This window comes from Barbus barbus, assembly GCF_936440315.1.
Source record: "Barbus barbus genome assembly, chromosome: 20".
Lineage (NCBI taxonomy): Eukaryota > Metazoa > Chordata > Actinopteri > Cypriniformes > Cyprinidae > Barbus > Barbus barbus.
In genome coordinates, this window is record NC_136748.1 from 11,031,388 (window position 1) to 11,052,699 (window position 21,312).

The window sequence follows — 21,312 nt, forward strand, 5'->3', positions numbered from 1 at the left end:
CCTCAAACACTCTGAGAACTGCTGATCACACAATTCTGCTCTGGTTAAGTGAGTTCCTCTTGACCATGTGGCCTGATGTTGACTGATTGTTGGCAATCAGCTGACAGGAAACACACACCAGGCCCTTCGAGCACAGCTAATGGAGAACATACACCAAGAGGCCAGCGAGACGGTCGTCACCTTTGACCCCTTGGCCTGCATACTTGCGGATGTCTTGTAAAATAAAATAAACTAGATCCTATACACATTATTGAACACTACTTTCATTAATCAAGACAGTGACTCACACCTTTTAAAAACAATTTAGGAAGTTTATTCCACAGTTTCATCTGTCATACGCTCATGTATCCAACTGTAATGCTCCAACAGCGCTTTGACCACCGGCATGGAAAGGATGAGACAGACAATAGAGTGTCTGTCTCAGTCCAGCTGTGTGGCTGACCCACAACTTCCTGCTCAAGGATGGTCTTCAGCCAGACTTCATGAGAGACGAGGAAAGAGACAGACTCTGTGAGAAGGGCCGTTGTGCTGCTCTCTGTCGTCTGTGTCAGTGTTGAGCCATGCACACAGGAAAGAAAAATCAGAAATGAGATCTGAAATGTTTCTCTGAGACAGAAATGGGACAAATGGAGTCTACAGACCCTTAAATATGGTGATCCACTTGATGGACCTCCTTTCTAAAATATAAATATACTGTATATGTTAAAGAAAAAAGAAAGATTTTTATAAATATGAATTGTTTTAATAATAATATTTATTTTGTTTCTGTTAAGGTGCATCGACTTCTTTGCTACCCACTATTAAAGTACTGTTAGATGTATAAACCTGAAAACAAACATAAAACTATAGCTTTAAATTTGATACTTTTTATAGATTATTATTATTATTAATGATAATTCCTCATAGAAATAAGAAAAGATTAAGAACTAAAAAAATAATAATATTTAATTAATTTTTATGATAAATTTAATTAAATATTTTATAATAAATTTTAATGATTTGTTTTAATATTGTGTGAAAAAAATCATAAATATTAAATGTATGTATTTATAAACTAAATATTAGTACTTACAACAACAACATAATACATTAAAACAAACAAATAAAAAAAGCATTAATAATTATCATTTATATTGATTATTTATAATAATAATAAAGTAATAGTAGTATTTGTATTATTATTATTAATTCCACTTAGAACAACCTTAAAATGGTTCTAAAATCCTTAAGAACAGATACAACATTTCAACGCTTTGGATGTTATGTGTAATAACATAAATATCAAATAATATTGATATTTGCCAGATACTTAAGCAGGTTATGTACCATTAATTGTCTGATAATATATGCAGATCAGTTATCTATAATATTCAGTCTGATGTTAATTGGAGTGCTGTGATACAATGCATATATTTTAGTGACTCAGTTATTGGTTTCGTGCTTTTTAGTTTCAGAAACATTACATTTGGGTGACAAATCATTTGCATTAATTGCATGACTCAAGAGTTCTCAGAAACCCTGCCAATAACATCCAACACTTGGCATTTCAAACTGGTGTATCACTTTGAATGTCCTTTCATCACTTATATAACATGTAAGGAAAAACATTTAACACAAAGTTTATACTTACAGTATAACAGGAAAGAAAACGGGCCTCAAGTTCTATGAAAGCAATCCTTCAACAAAATTCTCAGATGTCTCAGAATGCTGTCATTGGGCGAGTTTTATTGAGCAACTTTGTTTTAATCTATAATGTCGTGTAAGGGCTTTTTGTGTCTACTTCTTTTTGTCTTTGTTACCTAATATATTGCTCTTGTCTGTGACTCCTGATAATGCGGGTCCATTAGTCGCCCCGTGTTTACCTCAGGTGTGAAGCGGAGCCATGGGGGTTGAGGATGGAACGGCTAACCATTTCCACCCCTTTGGAAGACGGCGGTTAGACGGATTTTGCCTTAAGAGGGCCTGGGGTGGCGGGCTGAGCTATTGTACCCATGAGTGATGAACAAGGATGTGAAGGGGGAAGAAAAATCCACTTGTTTGCAGTTCATTCAGTAGAGCTGCCCTGAGGAGACATGGCCCGGGTGAACATATTTCATCACGCTCATAAAGGACAGAACGAGGAGGGGGGAAAAGACTAAGAGAGGGGAAAAAAGGTTGTTAATAGAGAGTTGACTTGAATGAGACAAGCATTGACTAGCAGGCCGAATCAGTAGCTCACTGTGTTTTCTCCATTCTTAAAGGGAAGCGTATTGTTCATTCAGAATTCTCTCACAGTCTCCCACATCCCTCCTCTCCTGTACTCGAGCCATTCATCCATTCACAATACCTGCAGCATCAATATATATTCACCAGCTCCACACTGCAGGGAAGAAAGGAGAAAGGAGCTCGGCTGAAAAGAAGGGACAAAATAAGGAAGAAAAAAGAGAGGAGCAAGGCCAAAAAGGGGAGAAGAAGAAAGAGAAGAAAAGGTTGGGAGTTGGAACTAGACAAGCTTACCAAAAGCTGGGCAAGGTGTTGGCAAAGAGCCAGGCGGGCGAAACAATGCCCCGTTCTGCCGGCTCAGTGTGCGCTCTATAGAGACTCACTGAAGCATTGGGATACTGGAAGAGAGAGGGGCAGCTGCAGCTCTGAAATCCCGCCAAAGGAAAGGAGGGAGAAAAAGAAACACTAGTGAAAGAAGGTACACTTTGGCTGAAGACTCAGCACTGACACTCAGCACAAAAACATCTTGTGTTCAACATCACTTCGTACGGTCCCTCAGAGATTAACAACCTTCCCGTACATTGCTAATGTCAGAATTATGGGAATTTCCCTGTCCGAGACAAGGACAGAGAGGAATTTGATGTAGATTTCATGTCATTACATCAATTTATTCTAATGCAAATCAGATTAAATAGAGGAGATCGACACAAGGGGCTTTCTCAATAAATTACCTGGCTCTTCTAAAGCTCCTTGAGCACAGATCTTCGTTCCAGTTCGTTCCATGTCAACTGCCCCTTCTGACGTGAGCCAATATTGCCTGTTCTGTAAAATGTATCTTGTTAAATTTACTGTTAAAAACTTGCAGCTGTGGTTACCGGAAATACACAGAAAAAAGTGATATGTAAAAAATATTATGGGATTTTCCCTGTATGTTGTAGAATTAATAATGGAAGCCTGTTTATGCAGAATTGCAAGTCTCAGAATTGCGGGATCAGTGTTGGGGAAAGTTACTTTTAAAAGTAATGCATTACAATATTGCGTTACTCCCTAAAAAAGTAACTAATTATGTTACTTAGCTACTTTTTATGGAAAGTAATGCGTTAGTGTAATGAATAAACCTCAGGCTGAAGGAAAAGTAAATTCTGTACAGTAGAATGCAGGAGAAGAAGGTTCAACACTCTTCAACAATACAAAAAACAATCAAGCACAATTGTTAGTTCATCTAAAGTCATTTTTGCTTATTAGTATGGTTGAACTGGATCATCAAAGGTCAGCAGCAAAGACATTGGTTAATAAAATGGGATTAGATACATTTGTGTTGTTTAACATATTTAATTATTGCAGGTTTTCGTCATATTCTGAGTTTGCATTTCACTGTTTTAATTCATGTTGATGAATACTAAATCTGTTTTTTGCGAGTGGGATGAACATTCATGCACATTCACATTTAGTCTAGAACTACAGTAAATGTAGTTAAATGTAGTCAATAAATGGGAAAAAAGTAAATGACGTTACTTTTTTGTATATGTTGTGTATATGTAATTTAACTTTTTTGGAAAAGTATTTTTTTCTTTTTTCTCTATTTTCTTGTAAATTAAAAAGTAATGCGTTAATTTACTACACTTTTGTGGGTGGTGATGGCGCAGTGGATAAGACACATGCCTTTGGTGTGAGAGACCCGGGTTCGAATCCACTGTGAGACACCAATGTGTCCCTGAGCAAGACACTTAACCCCTAGTTGCTCCAGAGGCGTGCGACCTCTGACATATATAGCAATTGTAAGTCGCTTTGGATAAAAGCGTCAGCTAAATGAATAAATGTAAAATGTAAATGTACTAGTTACTTGAAAAAAAGTAATATTATTACGTAACTCGCATTACTTGTAATGCGTTACCCCCAACACTGTGCGGGATATAAACTTGCAATTGCGAGAAATATCTCACAATTCTAAGAAAAAAAGTCAGAATTACGAGTTTATATCTATCAAATCTGAGAAAAAAAGTTGCAATTACCTTTTTTATTTTTTTATTCAGTGGAGGAAACGGCCTTCCATAACTAATAAAACATATGACACTAAAATAAAGCAATGTAGATTAACTAAATTGCATAAAATGTAACACAAAACACCCAAATGTACATTTGAAAAAATTTAATAAAATAAAATAAAATAATGCAATAACTTCTGGAATAAAATTTATCAAATAAACTGTTTTCAACATTTACAACAATAGGAATTATTTCTTGAACTGCAAATCAACATATTAACCCTCTGGTGCTCTTCGGTCACAAAGATTTTTTAGTTTTGAATTTTTAAAAATCACAGTTTCATCAGAATGGTATGAAAATTGGTGACTTTTATGGCATTTGGAATGTGAACACACACACAAAAAAATTGAGGGCATGATTTGAGCAGGCTAAGTGGTCGGAAAAAAATAGTCACACTTGTGGTCTTCGGTCAAAAATGACCGACCATAGGAAATTAATGGGAAATCGACAAAAACACAAAACTTCAGATAATTTTTGTGTGTACAATCTACAAATCTGCCACAATGCAGAAAAAAGTACACAGCAATGACGGGGTGAAACTCTAAAACATCAAGAGTGCAAAACCTACACATCCACTCACACACACACACACACACACGCACACACACACATGCACACACTTATGAACTGGTGTGCTGTTAACACAGCAAATATTTAAAATAAAAGCAATAATTCAACTACAATGCAGTAAAAAAACATCAAGAGTGCAAAACAGACACATCCACTCTCACACTCACAGACACTCAAACACACACACACACACACACATACACACACACACACACACACACACACACATACACAATTATACACACTCAAATGAATTGGTATGGCTATAACCATATAGCCAAAACGAGTCAGAAAACTGAAATCAGATCAGACCCAGAAGAATTAAGCTCTGATAAAACATTCCTGTTCATTTTTTATAGAATTTTGATGTTTTGTGTAACAAAATGCTTTCTCTGTGTTCAGGTTTGACTGTAGTAATAATAATTCAAAATCTGACGCTTGAAATCAACACTTAAAAAAAAAAAAAAACTTTTCAAAAAGTTGTCTTTGAGAATGTCTAAATGTACATCTAAACCCACAACTTAATAAAAATAAGTATTTATGTCTAAAAACAATTAGAGAATTTATAGGCCTTTTCTTATTTTACTCCCACCAGATGGCACTAATCTGGCTTCAGAAATTGTCTCTATTTTAACATGATCTACTGCATTAATTGAAAATTAATAGAAAAAAAAGAAAACATTTTTTTTAGGTGTCCGGTCACTTTAGACCGTGAAATTGTGTGACTCCCAGATGAGATGCACCAGAGGGTTAAAATTATTTCTAAAGGATCATGTGACACTGAAGAACAAAAATTCAGCTTTGCCAGGAATACATTTGAAAAGATATTAAAATAGAAAGCAGTTATTTAAAATTGTAATAATATTTCACAATATCACTGTTTTAACCGAACTTCTGACCATATAACTTCAGCCTTGCTCATAGTATAAGAGATTTCAAATCTACCGAAAACTTTTGAATTGTATAGTAGGTTTAAACTTTACATGGTAATTCATATTTATTTTTTACTTCCAAAACCTATATATACAGTATATACAGTGTATATGTATGTATGTATGTATGTGTGTGTATATATACAGTGGTGTGAAAAAGTGTTGGCCCCCTTCCTGATTTTTCATTTTTTTGCATGTTTGTCACACTTTAATGTTTCAGATCATCAAACAAATTTAAATATTAATCAAAGATAACACAAGTAAACACAACATGCAGTTTTTGAATGAAATTTTTTATTATGAAGGGAAAACAAAATCCAAACCCACATGGCCCTGTGTGAAAAAGTGCTTGCCCCCTAAACCTAATAACTGGTAGGGCCACTCTTAGCAGCAACAACTGCAATCAAGCGTTTGCAATAACTTGCAATGAGTCTGTTACAGCGCTGTGGAGAAATTTTGGCCCACTCATCTTGGCAGAATTGTTGTAATTCAGCCACATTGGAGGGTTTTAGAGCATGAACCGCCTTTTTAAGGTCATGACACAGCATCTCAATAGGATTCAGGTCAGGACTTGGACTAGGCCACTCCAAAGTCTTCATTTTGTTTTTCTTCAGCCATTCAGAGGTGGATTTGCATGTTTTGGATAATTTTCCTGCTGCAGAACCCAAGTTCGCTTCAGCTTGAGGTCACGAACAGATGGCCGGACATTGTCCTTCAGGATTTTTTGGTAGACAGCTGAATTCATGGTTTCATTTATCACAGCAAGTCTTCCAGGTCCTGAAGCAGCAAAACAGCCCCAGACCATCACACTACCACCCCGATATTTTACTGTTGGTATGATGTTCTTTTTATGAAATGCTGTGTTACTTTTACACCAGATTTAATGGGACACACACCTTCCAAAAAGTTAAATTTTTGTCTCGTCAGTCCAGAGTATTTTCCAAAAAGTCTTGGGGATCATCAAGATGTTTTCTCGCAAAACTTAGATGGGCCTTTATGTTCTTTTTGCTCAGCAGCGGTTTTCGTCTTGGAACTCTGCCATGCAGGCCATTTTTGCCCAGTCTCTTTCTTATGGTGGAGTCATGAACACTGACCTTAACTGAGGCAAGTGAGGCCTGCAGTTCTTTAGATGTTGTTGTGGGGTCTTTTGTGACCTCTTGGATGAGTCGTCGCTGCGCTCTTGGGGTAATTTTGGTTGGCCGGCCACTCCTGGGAAGGTTCACCACTGTTCCATGTTTTCGCCATTTGTGGATAATGGCTCTCACTGTGGTTCGCTGGAGTCCCAAAGCTTTAGAAATGGCTTTATAACCTTTTCTAGACTGATAGATCTCAATTACTTTCTTTCTCATTTGTTCCTGAATTTCTTTGGATCTCAACATGATGTTTAGCTTTTGAGGATCTTTTGGTCTACTTTGTCAGGCAGGTCCTATTTAAGTGATTTATTGATTGCGAACAGGTGTGGCAGTAATCAGGCCTGGGTGTGGCTAGAGAAGCTGAACTCAGGTGTGATAGACCACAGTTATGTTTTAACTGGGGGGGGGGGGGCACTTTTTCACACAGGGCCATGTAGGTTTTGTTTTCCCTTCATAAAAAAAACCCTTCATTTAAAAACTGCATGATGTGTTTACTTGTGTTATCTTTGATTAATATTAAAATTTGTTTGATGATCTGAAACATTAAAGTGTGACAAACATGCAATAAAATAAAAAATCAGGAAGGGGGCCAACACTTTTTCACACCACTGTATATTATGAGGGGCCGTACAAGCCATGATTCATTCTGGTGCTCGCACACCCATACATTCTCCTTTCACACACAATAATTTCTACTCTCACACACACTTATATTCTCTTTTCACATACATATATTTCTATTCTCACACACTTATATTCTCTTTTCACATACATATATTTCTGTTCTCACACACTTACATTCTCCTTTCGCATACATATATTTAACTCTCATATTCATATATTTTACGTACACGTTTATACATTTAGCTCTTATGCAAATGTATTCAAAGTATACATTTAATATTATAAAAAATAAATTTGTGTAAGAAGAAAATGCATGTATATCTAAAGAAAATATGTATATGTATATGTGAGAGAGTATAGTGGAAACAGAAGGAGTATGATGGAAACGGAAGGAGTATGATGGAAACGGAAGGAGTATGATGGAAACATAAGGAGTATGATGGAAACAGAAGGAGTATGATGGAAACATAAGGAGTATGATGGAAACATAAGGAGTATGATGGAAACATAAGGAGTATGATGGAAACATAAGGAGTATGATGGAAACGGAAGGAGTATGATGGAAACGGAAGGAGTATGATGGAAACGGAAGGAGTATGATGGAAACGGAAGGAGTATGATGGAAACATAAGGAGTATGATGGAAACGGAAGGAGTATGATGGAAACGGAAGGAGTATGATGGAAACATAAGGAGTATGATGGAAACGGAAGGAGTATGATGGAAACCTAAGGAGTATGATGGAAACGGAAGGAGTATGATGGAAACCTAAGGAGTATGATGGAAACCTAAGGAGTATGATGGAAACCTAAGGAGTATGATGGAAACCTAAGGAGTATGATGGAAACGGAAGGAGTATGATGGAAACATAAGGAGTATGATGGAAACATAAGGAGTATGATAGAAACATAAGGAGTATGATGGAAACATAAGGAGTATGATGGAAACATAAGGAGTATGATGGAAACGGAAGGAGTATGATGGAAACGGAAGGAGTATGATGGAAACATAAGGAGTATGATGGAAACGGAAGGAGTATGATGGAAACCTAAGGAGTATGATGGAAACGGAAGGAGTATGATGGAAACATAAGGAGTATGATGGAAACATAAGGAGTATGATGGAAACAGAAGGCAGGTAGGCGCAGCCTCAGCCGTGTTTCCAGAGACACTTACTATAAGCGTCTATGGATTTTTTCCACTATGTGACAATTTAGGAAGTAAGTAAAGTGGGAGGTGGCAGAATCAGGTTAGGGTCAGCGATATTTTTATGTTATTTCCATTACTCAAGATTTGGACTCATTGCAGTTTATTTCTTTTTATTTCTTTTGTTTGTTTTTCGTAGCAATATCTGGCAACACTGAATCTCCAGCATTTAAACTGACACGTGTCTACTACACCGGATGCAAGCGGTCCGGCATGATACAATATAGAACCTATTATAATGATACTGTCTACACGGGATGTGGCACAACATGATAAATCCCGGCAGTAAAACTGATGCATCATTCTATTCATGACGTACTGACACAAAGTTCAGATGATTTGCAATAGTCGCTTTGTCGCGTCCAGTGCAGACTACAAGACTGTTGCAGCGCGGCGCGTCCGGTGTAGACACCGTGTGACAGAAATCAAAAATGGTCCATATACAGCACGAGAAGTTTATTCCTGGCAGGACACAATTCGGTAACACAAACGTAGTGATCATCATGATATTACAAAGATGCACCGAAGACAGACACAAAGAGGAGAGCATAGTCGTGCAAGCAGATAAAATACTGTACCAGAGAACAAATTCATTGTTTGAGATGCTCGAAATGGAAGAAAACCATAAATATTGAATTGGGATGGGGGTTATTATGAATGTATTTCTGAGGAGAACTGTCTTCAGATGGCATTTTCTTTTCCACTTACCTCTGTAAAATACATACAGTATTAAATGAGTGTTTATAAGTGCGGAGCTGTGTACAGCAGTGGAAACGCTATATTGCTATTGCTGTTCATAAGCGCCACCTGCTGTCAGAAAGTGAATTTGTCTTTTCATCAGAATCAGAAAGAGCTTTATTGTCAAGTGTGTTTACACACACACACACACACACACACACACACACACACACACACACACAAGGAATTTGTCTGGTGCCAGGAGCTTCAGTACAGAAAGTACAGACATAGTGCAAACATACATATAATTAAGGTAATAAAACACTAATAATAAAGAGTAATAATAGAATAGTTGTGTTAGGATGAGCTGAGCAAGTCTGCACATGTAATTCCTGGTCTGAGAGTGACTTCCAACTTAAACAGGAAGTAATGGATACCAAAAAAAAAGTTAGAAATGTATGTATGTGAATGGAGAATGTATGTGTGTGAAAAAGAGTAGAAATGTATGAATGTGTAAGGAAAATGTATGTGTATGAAAGCAGAAATGTATGTATGAGAATGGAGAATGTGTGTGTGTGTGTGTGTGAGAGTAGGAATGTATGTATGTGAATGGAGAATGTATATGTGTGAAAGCAGAAACATGTATGTATATGTAAGGAGAATGTATGTCTGTGAGAGTAGAAATGTATGTATATGTAAGGAGAATGTATGTGTTTGAAAGTAGAAATGTATGTATGAGAATGGAGAATGTGTGTGAGAGTAGGAATGTATGTATGTGAATGGAGAATGTGTGTGTGTGTGTGTGTGTGTGTGAGAGTAGGAATGTATGTATATGTAAAGAAAATGTATGTGTTTGAAAGTAGTAATGTATGTATGAGAATGGAGAATGTGTGTGAGAGTAGGAATGTATGTATGTGAATGGAGAATGTGTGTGTGTGTGTGTGTGTGTGTGAGAGTAGAAATCTCTCAGGCTTCATCAAATATGACTTCAATTATGTTTTGAAGATGAATGAAAATTGTATGGTGTGTGTGTGTGTGTGTGTGTGTGTGTGTGTGTGTGCGTGCGTGCGTGCGTGCGGGGGGGGGGGGGGGGGGGGTGTGAGGGCCTAAGTAGTTTTTTTCTTAAACAATCTAATCTGACTCTGTTGAACTATATTATCCAAGTTTCTTTGTCTGTATTTAATTTTGGAAGCCATAGAGAGGTGGACGCCATTTTCTTTTGCTAATTGTGTTTTCTCCTGTTTTTGGTCAGATAGGGAGTGAGGTAAAGTTATGTTGTTTATTTGCTTTTTCTTTATTCAGGTAAGATAGTTTGATCCTCCCCCATTTAAACTTCTTTTGTTTGTTGTTTTGGCCTGGTCCCCTCTTGAAGGTTCTTGCTTCCTCTTTTATGAAGAGTCAATAAAAAGAAGTCAATTGTTATATCTCAAACCCGTGTGGTGATTGCTGGCTGGGACAGGAGTGATGACCTCCACTTGTGCATTGTTACCAGACGGGGAAGAAATGTAACCGTATGTGAATGGAGAATGTATGTGTGTGAAAAAGAGTAGAAATGTATGTATGTGTAAGGAAAATGTAGGTGTTTGAAAGCAGAAACGTATGTATGAGAATGGAGAATGTGTGTGTGTGTGAGAGAGTAGGAATGCATGTACATGTAAGGAGAATGTATGTGTGTGAGAGCACGAGAATCAATTATGGCTTGTACAGCCCCTCATAATATATATATGTATATATATATATACAGTGTTGGGAGTAACGCGTTACAAAAGTAATGTATTACAATTACTTTTTGCTGTAACGCAGTAGTGTAAGGCATTACTAATAAATTTTCAGTAATATTTTACTCGGTACATGTTCAGTAACGCTTGCGTTACAACACACTTTTAGCCCAAAATTATTATAATTTTTTTAATTTAATTTAAAGTCGAGCTCCAACTTTTTTATGTCCCTTCGGGCCAATATTCACATCATAGTTCAGATGCGGGCTGGTCCTCGGGCCTGTTTTAGGCTTCTCCTTATCTTTATATTTTAGACATCCATCAATTATTGATGAAAAAATTGCGGCAATAACAAGAGTCCATGCTACCGTGACTGTCGAGAGCGGCTCGACGGTGTTTAGTGTCCCGCAGCGGCAGGAGCCGTCAGCACAGCTGAAGAGTTCTGCTTCAAATACACACAATAAAGCAAAAGCCCCAGCAAAAGTAATTACCATGAATGTGTCCGGGGGAAATAGTAAGGATTCGCCATCTCCTCGTTAGACACGCCTTTAGAGAGAAGTGCATCTTCACGGATAACGATTGTATTAAATAGTTTTTGTTTTCGTTTTTATTTATTTCGTTAAGTAGTAATTTAAAGCTTTCTATAGATATATTTATCATGTTTGTGAGGCATGCATTCGCTGACTTTAGGTTCATTTTTGTGAAGTGCTCCTGTTCAAGATAAAAACAAGATGTTTTGTTGATATTGTGAGTGCACACAAATAAAAGTAGACCCTTTACAGTTCCGAATGATGTATTACTCTTACCTTTATGAGCAAAAATTATGGTGTAAGTTGTTTCCATTAAAAAGAAATTGCAATTGATTGCGCTGGTGCCTCCATGTCCTGCGCTTTAGCTTCCACTCTCCGCACAAACTACTGATGCAGCACACATTTATCTAGGTTTAACGTTCTAGTACATTTTGTTAAGTTATTTTGGTGAAAGTAACTCAAAAGTAATACAGGAGTCATGTAACGAATTACAATTCTGAGAGTAATATTGTAAGGAATTACTTTTAAATAACAGTAACAAGTAATGTATTACAGTTTGGAAGTAACTTGCACAACACTGTATGTATATATATATATATATATATATATATATATATACAGTTGTTTACAGTGAAATATAATACAATGTATAACTATTTATGTTTTTTAACTGTATACAAAAAAAACATACAGTAAGAGAATGGAGCTATAAATTAAAATGAAAAGCATCAACCTGGTAATTTGAAGAAATTTGAGAAATATTCATATTAAAATCTGTGATCACACATTTATATAAATATTTGTTGAGATGTCCTCTGAAACCTGACGTTTGAGATGACTAGGGGCCTTTTCTCAAGAGAAAATAGAAAGAAACCTCCATTTGATTTTACTGATATTCCAGGGATAATCATCTGAGCTAAACAGATCTCATGTGTGATTTTTCCATTCCTACAGGAATGTGGCAACAAGAACATTCACAGGTACATTCTTGCTTTTAATGGCATCATTATTAACTAAAGTGGCTCTCCTTCCCACTTTTCCGTTTCTATTTCATTCGTTGTGCTGTTCTTTCATCCTTCTCATTTATAGTGCTCATTGTGAAGGGTGAAGGTCAAGGCGAAGAGAAAGAGAGCTTTTGGGGGGAGGAAGAGTTGAATGTGCGCTTGGCCCCTTTAGGATCAAAGCTATGCTCCCATTGTACATTAAATCCAATAGGGGCTATTGGACAGAGCAGTGAAAAGAAACGGGCTTGACCCCTGCTGGCTAACTGACAGCTCCGTATGTGTGTGTGTGTGTGTTCACATGCACAAGGAAACTGCACAGACCTACATTAAATTACATTACTCATTGCATTACACTACATATTTGTGTCTTTTCGAGGTAACTTTATGCTTCACAGTGCTGGTATTGAGGTATCACATGAAAGGTTCGGTTGTCTTAAGATCCTCAGAGGAATGAAGAAACGCTATTCTCATATCTCCTCTGTCTTCCTCTCGCACCCCCTCTTTCCTCAGGTGTGTTGAAAACATCACATATGAGTCAGAGTTCTGAGAATGACATTCAATAGCTTCCTTCATATGAAGGCCCGCGGCCGTACACACACTCTCACCTGAGCTGCACTAACAGACAGCTGCTCAGAGTTTACTCAGAAGAGATACTAAGTACCACAGGAAGTGGGTGTGCTGATGTGCTTTGACATTTATGATTCTTGCGTCTAAAGAATGAGCTGTACATGTGTGTGCACTGTGTGAAAGGAAAAAAATATGCGTACTTGGTTAGTGGTTTCTGGCCATGTTTGCTATAGTTAATACTCAGGATTCAACATCCTGTTGTGTTAGGTTTCACAGACACTGCATATAAAGATACATAAAGATAAGTATGTATATATAATTACATGTATAACTATAAAGGCTTATACTGTATGTATGTATATATATATTAGTGCTTATATTAATCACATCCAAAATTAAAGTTTTTGTTTACATAATATATGTGTGTGTACTGTGTATATTTATTATGTATATAAATACACACACATACATGTATATATTTTGAAAATAATTATAGTTTTCTGAAAAATATACATGCATGTGTGTGTATTTATATACATAATAAATATACACAGTACACACACATATATTATGTAAACAAAAACTTTAATTTTGGATGTGATTAATCGTTTGACAGCACTAATATATATATATATATATATATATATATATATATATATATATATATATATATATATATATATATATATATATATATATTGGGATCTGTATGGTTTTTAAATTATTTTGAAAGAAGTCTTTTATGCTTACCAAGTCTGCATGCATTTGATTAAAAACACAATATAAATAGTTATATAGTGAAAAAATATTATAATTTAGAATAACTATTTTCTATTTTCTACATTTCAAAATGTAATTTATTCCTGTGATGTTAAAGCGGAACTTTTAGTAGCCATTACTACGGTCTTCAGTGTCACGTGATCCCTCATCCTAAATTATTATAATATGCTGATTTGCTGCTCAAGAAACTTTTCATATTATTATCAATGTTGAAAACAGTTCAGCTCTGTATTGTTTTTGTGGAAACTGTAATATATTATTTCTAGGTTATAAAGTGAGTGACCATTTAATTACTATGCAAAATGATGAACATTGATGAATATAAATTTGAAAATCCCTTAACATTATGTAACAGTGTAAAAGTCTTTATTGCGTCCTTACTGAATAAAAATGAATTCAAATCAATTATTTAAAAAAAAATTTTAAATACACAAACACACATTTTTTTGCCATGTGTTATTAAATCTGACTTTTAAAAAAGGAAAGAAACAACAGCAGTTCTCTCTTCAACCTCTTTTCCTTCCTTCTCTGTTCTGTCCTTTTTCTTTTTCTCTATTTTCTCTTTTTCTTTCTCAGTCTCTCTCTCATAATAAAAGACGTCTTGTAAGAAGGTGGAGATAGTTTCATGGCTGGTGAGGAAGCCATTAACCCCTTGTGCTGCTCTCTCTCTCCTTGCTTAAATCTGCTGTGACAGCTTCACTGTTTACTAAATCTCACATATAGGATGCCTAGCACTGCTCGGCTCCATTAACCCCTGACCCTGAGCCCTATGGCAGCAGAGCCAGGCCTGAGGGAGGAAACAACACCTGTCCCATCCTCATGGGGTCACTCCATTTAAATCAGAAAATTTATGAACCCTTGAAGTTAAATTCAGTGTGTAATTTTATCACTACATCTTTAACAGCAATCATCTACCTTGGCAGGAAGTTGAACCCAACTCTAAAACTACTGTATTGAGTATGGTGGAGGATTAAATAAAACTTTAAAAATAGTCAACTAATAAAAAATAATAAGTTATTCTTAGTTAGATAAAGTGGCTTTCACAAATGTTTCACACTCACTTCAATACTCACTGTCAAAACGTATCAAAACTCCACTTCTTTTGAAACACCAAAAGTTAAAATCCCAAGACTTTCCTCATTCGCCATGACCTCTCCAGCATCCCTATCTAAATGAACCCGCAGTTCACCGAGAGGCCCTATCTGAACGTCGCGCTGTCCAAATCACAGTCAACACTTTAAACTGTTATCACACATGCTCCATCACACATCTACACTTCTCTTCAGCTATCACTCTCATGTCAGCACACACCCTGGAGCGCCATCCTGCTCAGTCATGCCTCACGTCTGTTTCTCCCTCCCCCACATACCAAAACACACGGATACTGAGAGCTTCTGCAGGTTACAGCACTGCTTTATCCTCTGTCAAGTTCTTATATTGCTCTGTGCTGGAAGTATGCTAATATGCTAATTCTAGGCTAAAATGTCTGGGGGCATAGTTCAAGTGTGTGAGTGTGTGTGTTTAAATGACTTGTAATTTGTTTTACTTGTTGTTCATTTATAGATACTGTTTAATGTGCAATTTTAACTCCAGCAGTATGGTGTAATGCAGGATAGTGCATTTAACTCCAGCAGTATGGTGTAATGCAGGATAGTGCATTTAACTCCAGCAGTATGGTGTAATGCAGGATAGTGCATTTAACTCCAGCAGTATGGTGTAATGCAGGATAGTGCATTTAACTCCAGCAGTATGGTGTAGTGCAGGATAGTGTATTTAACTCCAGCAGTATGGTGTAATGCAGGATAGTGTATTTAACTCCAGCAGTATGGTGTAATGCAGGATAGTGTATTTAACTCCAGCAGTATGGTGTAGTGCAGGATAGTGTATTTAACTCCAGCAGTATGGTGTAATGCAGGATAGTGTATTTAACTCTAGCAGTATGGTGTAATGCAGGATAGTGTATTTAACTCCAGCAGTATGGTGTAGTGCAGGATAGTGTATTTAACTCCAGCAGTATGGTGTAATGCAGGATAGTGTATTTAACTCCAGCAGTATGGTGTAGTGCAGGATAGTGTATTTAACTCCAGCAGTATGGTGTAATGCAGGATAGTGCATTTAACTCCAGCAGTATGGTGTAATGCAGGATAGTGCATTTAACTCCAGCAGTATGGTGTAATGCAGGATAGTGTATTTAACTCCAGCAGTATGGTGTAGTGCAGGATAGTGTATTTAACTCCAGCAGTATGGTGTAATGCAGGATAGTGTATTTAACTCCAGCAGTATGGTGTAGTGCAGGATAGTGTATTTAACTCCAGCAGTATGGTGTAGTGCAGGATAGTGTATTTAACTCCAGCAGTATGGTGTAGTGCAGGATAGTGTATTTAACTCCAGCAGTATGGTGTAGTGCAGGATAGTGTATTTAACTCCAGCAGTATGGTGTAGTGCAGGATAGTGTATTTAACTCCAGCAGTATGGTGTAGTGCAGGATATTGACTGTAATTGGCAGTGTCTGATGCTTCCTTGCAGGGAAAACAAAATGCATGGCAAAATCAACTGAATTATTATTGTACAACAAGTGAGGAAGACAGGTTACAGCAAATGAGGGGAAAAACAGCATGCTGAGGAAAAAAAATCACAAAATAGGCAAAAGAAAAATGAAACTGCAAAGTTTACATTTTCTGTTCAGTTAACCAATGTTCCAATAACAATGTTTTTTTATATTACTATTCAAAATCACCTCTGTTATACATGTATTTTATTTGGTATATCTGTATTTCTTTTGTCAGTTTCTGTTGGGCCTATTTCTATGCAAATATAATGGACTATGGATTCATGATGTTTCTTCAGTCCATATGTCGTCTATTGTTGAGTGGTTGCTTCATCCATGTCTCGTCCATGATTGTTTGTTCATGTGTGGATTGCAGTGATCCCAAACTTCTGTATGCTGACATAATTCCTTATGGGACTTGTAAAGTTTATATGGCCTGATCCTGAGTTGGATTCTTGAATATGTCTTATAATTAGTTTGTATGTGGCCTGATCCCATCGATTCTTGAATATGTCTTATAATTAGTTTGTATGTGAACTGACCAAATATCTAGCAGTAATATAAAAAAACTGATATTTTAACATAATGAGCTGAGCTGTGTTATCCATATTAATTGTACACTGTAAACATAAATAACTAAATAAATAGGGCACAGTGTACTGTAATGATATGAAGGAAATTTCCACATTTATTTTTTACAGTGCCTGTATATTTTAATTTTGCATTTCATTGCTTTTTGTTGTTGACTTAACGGAAATGTCTTTTCTTTTTTTTTTTTTTTTGAAAAACAGTGTATAGATCTATATGCCTGTAATCTACAGTTTACACTGAATGTCAACAAAAGTCTCCCTTTTTATGTTTTTTTTTACTCCTACAGTATTTTAGGAGAAACATCTATATGTCTATGAAGCGTAACTGCAAACTTCACTATGATTAAAGATTTATAAAAGAGCAACTTCTGAGAAATTAATGATCTTTAGTGATTTTTAATTAATTATTATGTAAACTAAAATATAAATGTAGAAATAACAACAATACAACATTAGCAAAATATCAGATATGGAGTAATTCAGGCTAGTATGGTTACAAGGCATCTGTATCTTCAGACTGTTGATTAAGAAAAGAGAGACACAATCAATGAGACTAAACCAATGGATACACACACACACACACACACACACACACACAAACATAAACAATGGCTGAAAGGCAGCGAGCCTGGTCACAGTGAAGTATGACAGATGAGTTTGTGGCGTCTCTATCAGCACCCCTCCCCTGAGCAACCACTCCCCAACGTAACCTTTGACCTCTCTGAGCACACACTGTCATCACAACCTCTGCTGCAATGTCTAAACACAGAGGTCAGGAACCCAGTTTCAACACACTTAAGACAGCCACCAAACTCAGTGTGCATCGTACGTGTGTGTCAGGGGAGTGACAAGTTGCACATGACAACAGAGTCAACAGCCTCTCATTTGTGGTCACTTCTGCTTTTCATCAGTATTTCACTTCTCATGGCTGACACAAACATGCACAAATACACACACTTCTGCTAAATCTGAGCATATTACAAAACACGATAATAATTGCTTCGCAAGCTGGATGCATCTGCAAAGTTCTGAAACCATCCCTGTCCACTTCTCTGAAGTGATATTTTAATGTACACTTCCTTAAACTGTTTCTTATGCCTTTTGCAGTTCCCAGCCTGATCACATTTAAAGTTAAATTTTTATTGTTTTTGATGTTTGAAGAAAACAAAGAAAATCTGAAATAAATATAAAGTTTAAGCAGAATACTTTTAATCCAGTCAAGTGCAAATTTTATGCAAAAAAATAATTATGCAAAAAATAGTAAAGATATTATAGAATTGAGAGTATTTAGGATATATAAAATGCTAGCTATGAAATTAATGAGTAATGAGTTTGCGATTTTATTTCAAAAACATTCAAAATGTCATTGCCACCATTGTCATTTCCATCACAGAACGGTGTTGACGTGGAAGTGGACATATTCATAAAAAATGAAATGACAGTTCTAATTTTCCTGATCTGTATGTATGTCTACATTGTTAATGAACGAATTAAATAAACTAGTGAAAGTGTAAAATATGCTTAAGTGTGTTTTATAATGTCAGAAGTCTAAAAAAGGACATAACTAAAGAAACACCCATATACTCCCTATGACAACCCAGTGTAATTACTTTTCAGTGTGCGAACACAGACATGAATCATGTCGATTCATATGAATCGTGATGATTCATGTGATTTTTTTGCGCTTCTTTTGCTTTAACTGCCATCATAACTCATTGAAGCTACAGGTGAACACGAGATGACTGAATAAAGAGTGCTGTCACTTAAAAATGAAAATGGGATTTGACTTAGATTTGTAACAAAGCCAAATAAAACTGTCACACCCTCAACAGCTGAAGCCTCTTCATCGGCTATTATGAGCCTCATGGTACCTTCATGGGCCCTGAACATCCCCCTAGATACGTCCATAAATACATTATATGCTCATAGTCCTGAGCACACATGCACAGGCTCACGATGACACTTTCGCTCACTTTCTCTTTCTCCCCCTGTGCTCGGTCCCCTCTTAAGTCCCTTTCCACAAATCATACACAAATGTTTATGGTTTTTCCACAAACTACACAAATAAAAGGAGCCAGAGAGGAGAAGGGAGGAGGGTGCTGAAGGGAGACGTTTGGACCTGGTACAAACAAGGGCAGCGGGCCAAGAAGCTTTGCTAAAAGTTCGAATTCAACACTCCCTTGAGTAAAACAGCTCAGGCAGATGAAATACATTGACTCTATGAGAAGAGACAAGAAGAGGTTTAGCTAACTTTGAATGGTGTTCAAAAACTATGATCAGAGAATAATGAAATAAAAGTTCTGCCATCATTTAGTCACCCTTATGTCATTTCAAACTTGCATGACTTTCTTTCTTAGAACATGCATTTTAAAAATGTCTTTGCTTTTGTCCATACTGTGGGATTGTTTTGTTGTGGACCCCAATGACTTTCATTATTATGGACAAAAACTGTTGAAACATTCAAAATATCTTCTAAATGCTTATCACCAGGCTCAAACAATAAAAAAACAACTGACCACAGATAACATTTACTGCCTATTTCAGCTGGTTTTAAAAGTCTTGTGCTAAAGATTCATCAGAGACTCACTGTGTAAATGACAAGGGACAAGTTCAAACCACTTTCCACAGCTTCAGCACAAACATCCTTTATAAAACATGGAAGTTGTTCTGCTGGCCATTCCAACACTTTATTAATCAGAGGAAGTTTCACAACAGTGTTCAAACTCCTCAGCCAAAACAACAAAGTGGGGTTAATAGTCACACATCATGATCATTTACGAATCTTCTAAAGAAAACTGTGTCCAGTGAACAGCTTGAGCTCAGTCCTGGATGAAAACGAAGTTGAAGCAGTGCAACTCTTGTGAAACTTAAACTTAATCCTGAACTTTCCGAAATCTTTGTCTGATAAATTAGCGCTCGTGTATGGATCATTAGGAACAGTTTGAACAAGCAACATGGACTTGATTTACAGAGCGCACACACAAAAGGGGAAAAACATCTGTCTTTTCTCAGACAGACAAATTATGCATGTGAACGTAACCCTATAGGTAATACTAAACCAGGGGAAGGACGTTTAGCAGGAGCCAGAAGCCTGGTGAATAATGAAATGGTGTAAAGTGTACCATTGTGAGGAAAGCTGTTCATTGTTAAGGGAAAGGTGCTGAAATCTGTAATCGTGGTATTGTGATGCTTCAGTTCCAGAATGTGCCGGGGAAAGTAAGGAACAATTATGAGCTATGATAAAGAAAAAGGCTGATGGAGAAAAAAAGGTCTAATTCCAGAACATTAAATGGAGTACCAGTGAAAAACATCTTATCATTTGAGCTCCGGTGTCTGATTTACAAGCGAATTAGAACTTAGATTTCTCAATTTGAAGACTAATGACAGTTTTGATTAAATGTCATTAAAAATCCATTAGAACTGAAAACCATTACACAGCGAATCAAAACTTTTCGCTCTTAGTTCGATTCCACTCTACTCATCCATGATTGCATTTACAAATTGCGAGCACATGATATCACAAACCACTTTTTCAAGTGTTCTCAGTGTGGTTTGCATGCACTTAAGTTAGGAGAACCCAATTATGAAAAGCAACCAGATGTGCATGCATTTGGTATCCAGGACCATGATCGAAAAAAAATCATAAAGTTCATATAGCCTCAAACATCTCTACTAAATTAGGCTATTTGTCTTCAGGAGAAGATCACTGATGCATGCGTCATGACTTGATGTGGACCATCTACAATAAGTGCAATGATATAAAGTAGATTTCTTGAGATGGAACAGAAGGTGCTTTTCTGCCCTAAAGCATCACCTTTTCATACAGGAGGACTTATGCCGGCTATATTGAGAAGATCAAACACAAGGCACAAATTCATAGAGGAACCCAGTACTGAACCCTGAAGTCAAAGTGTATAATCAGGCTGATCTTTTCTTTTCTTGCTTATGAATTGTGCTTGTGGGCGGAGAGCCTGCTAGACTTTCACCTGCTCTATAAGACTCCATGCAGCTGGTTTTCTAGCTGGGATTGAACTCTTGAACTTGTCTTCAGTTTACGAATATAGTAATGCAACACCGTTCTACCTCTATACTAATAGTGAATGTCTGTATATTGATTGTGTCTACAAGACTTTTGTTCATCTTCAAAATACAGAAGATATTTCAAATGAAATCTGAGAGATTTCTC

General features: G+C 36.6%; 1 long non-coding RNA gene across 2 annotated transcripts; it reads right to left on the reverse strand.

Moving 5' to 3' along the window:
• Positions 1-293: 293 nt before the first annotated feature.
• LOC306886095 lies at positions 294-15,302 on the reverse strand. Of its 2 annotated transcripts, XR_013785604.1 has the most exons (6): positions 15,062-15,302; positions 2,934-3,024; positions 2,497-2,619; positions 2,219-2,359; positions 1,863-2,134; positions 294-542 (listed from the first exon to the last, which is right to left on the reverse strand). It is a non-coding gene; the product is annotated as an uncharacterized lncRNA (long non-coding RNA). The 2 variants fall into 2 exon arrangements; XR_013785605.1 differs by lacking the exon at positions 294-542 and having other exon boundaries at positions 1,631-2,134; positions 15,062-15,290.
• Between the last annotated feature and the right edge of the window lie 6,010 nt (positions 15,303-21,312).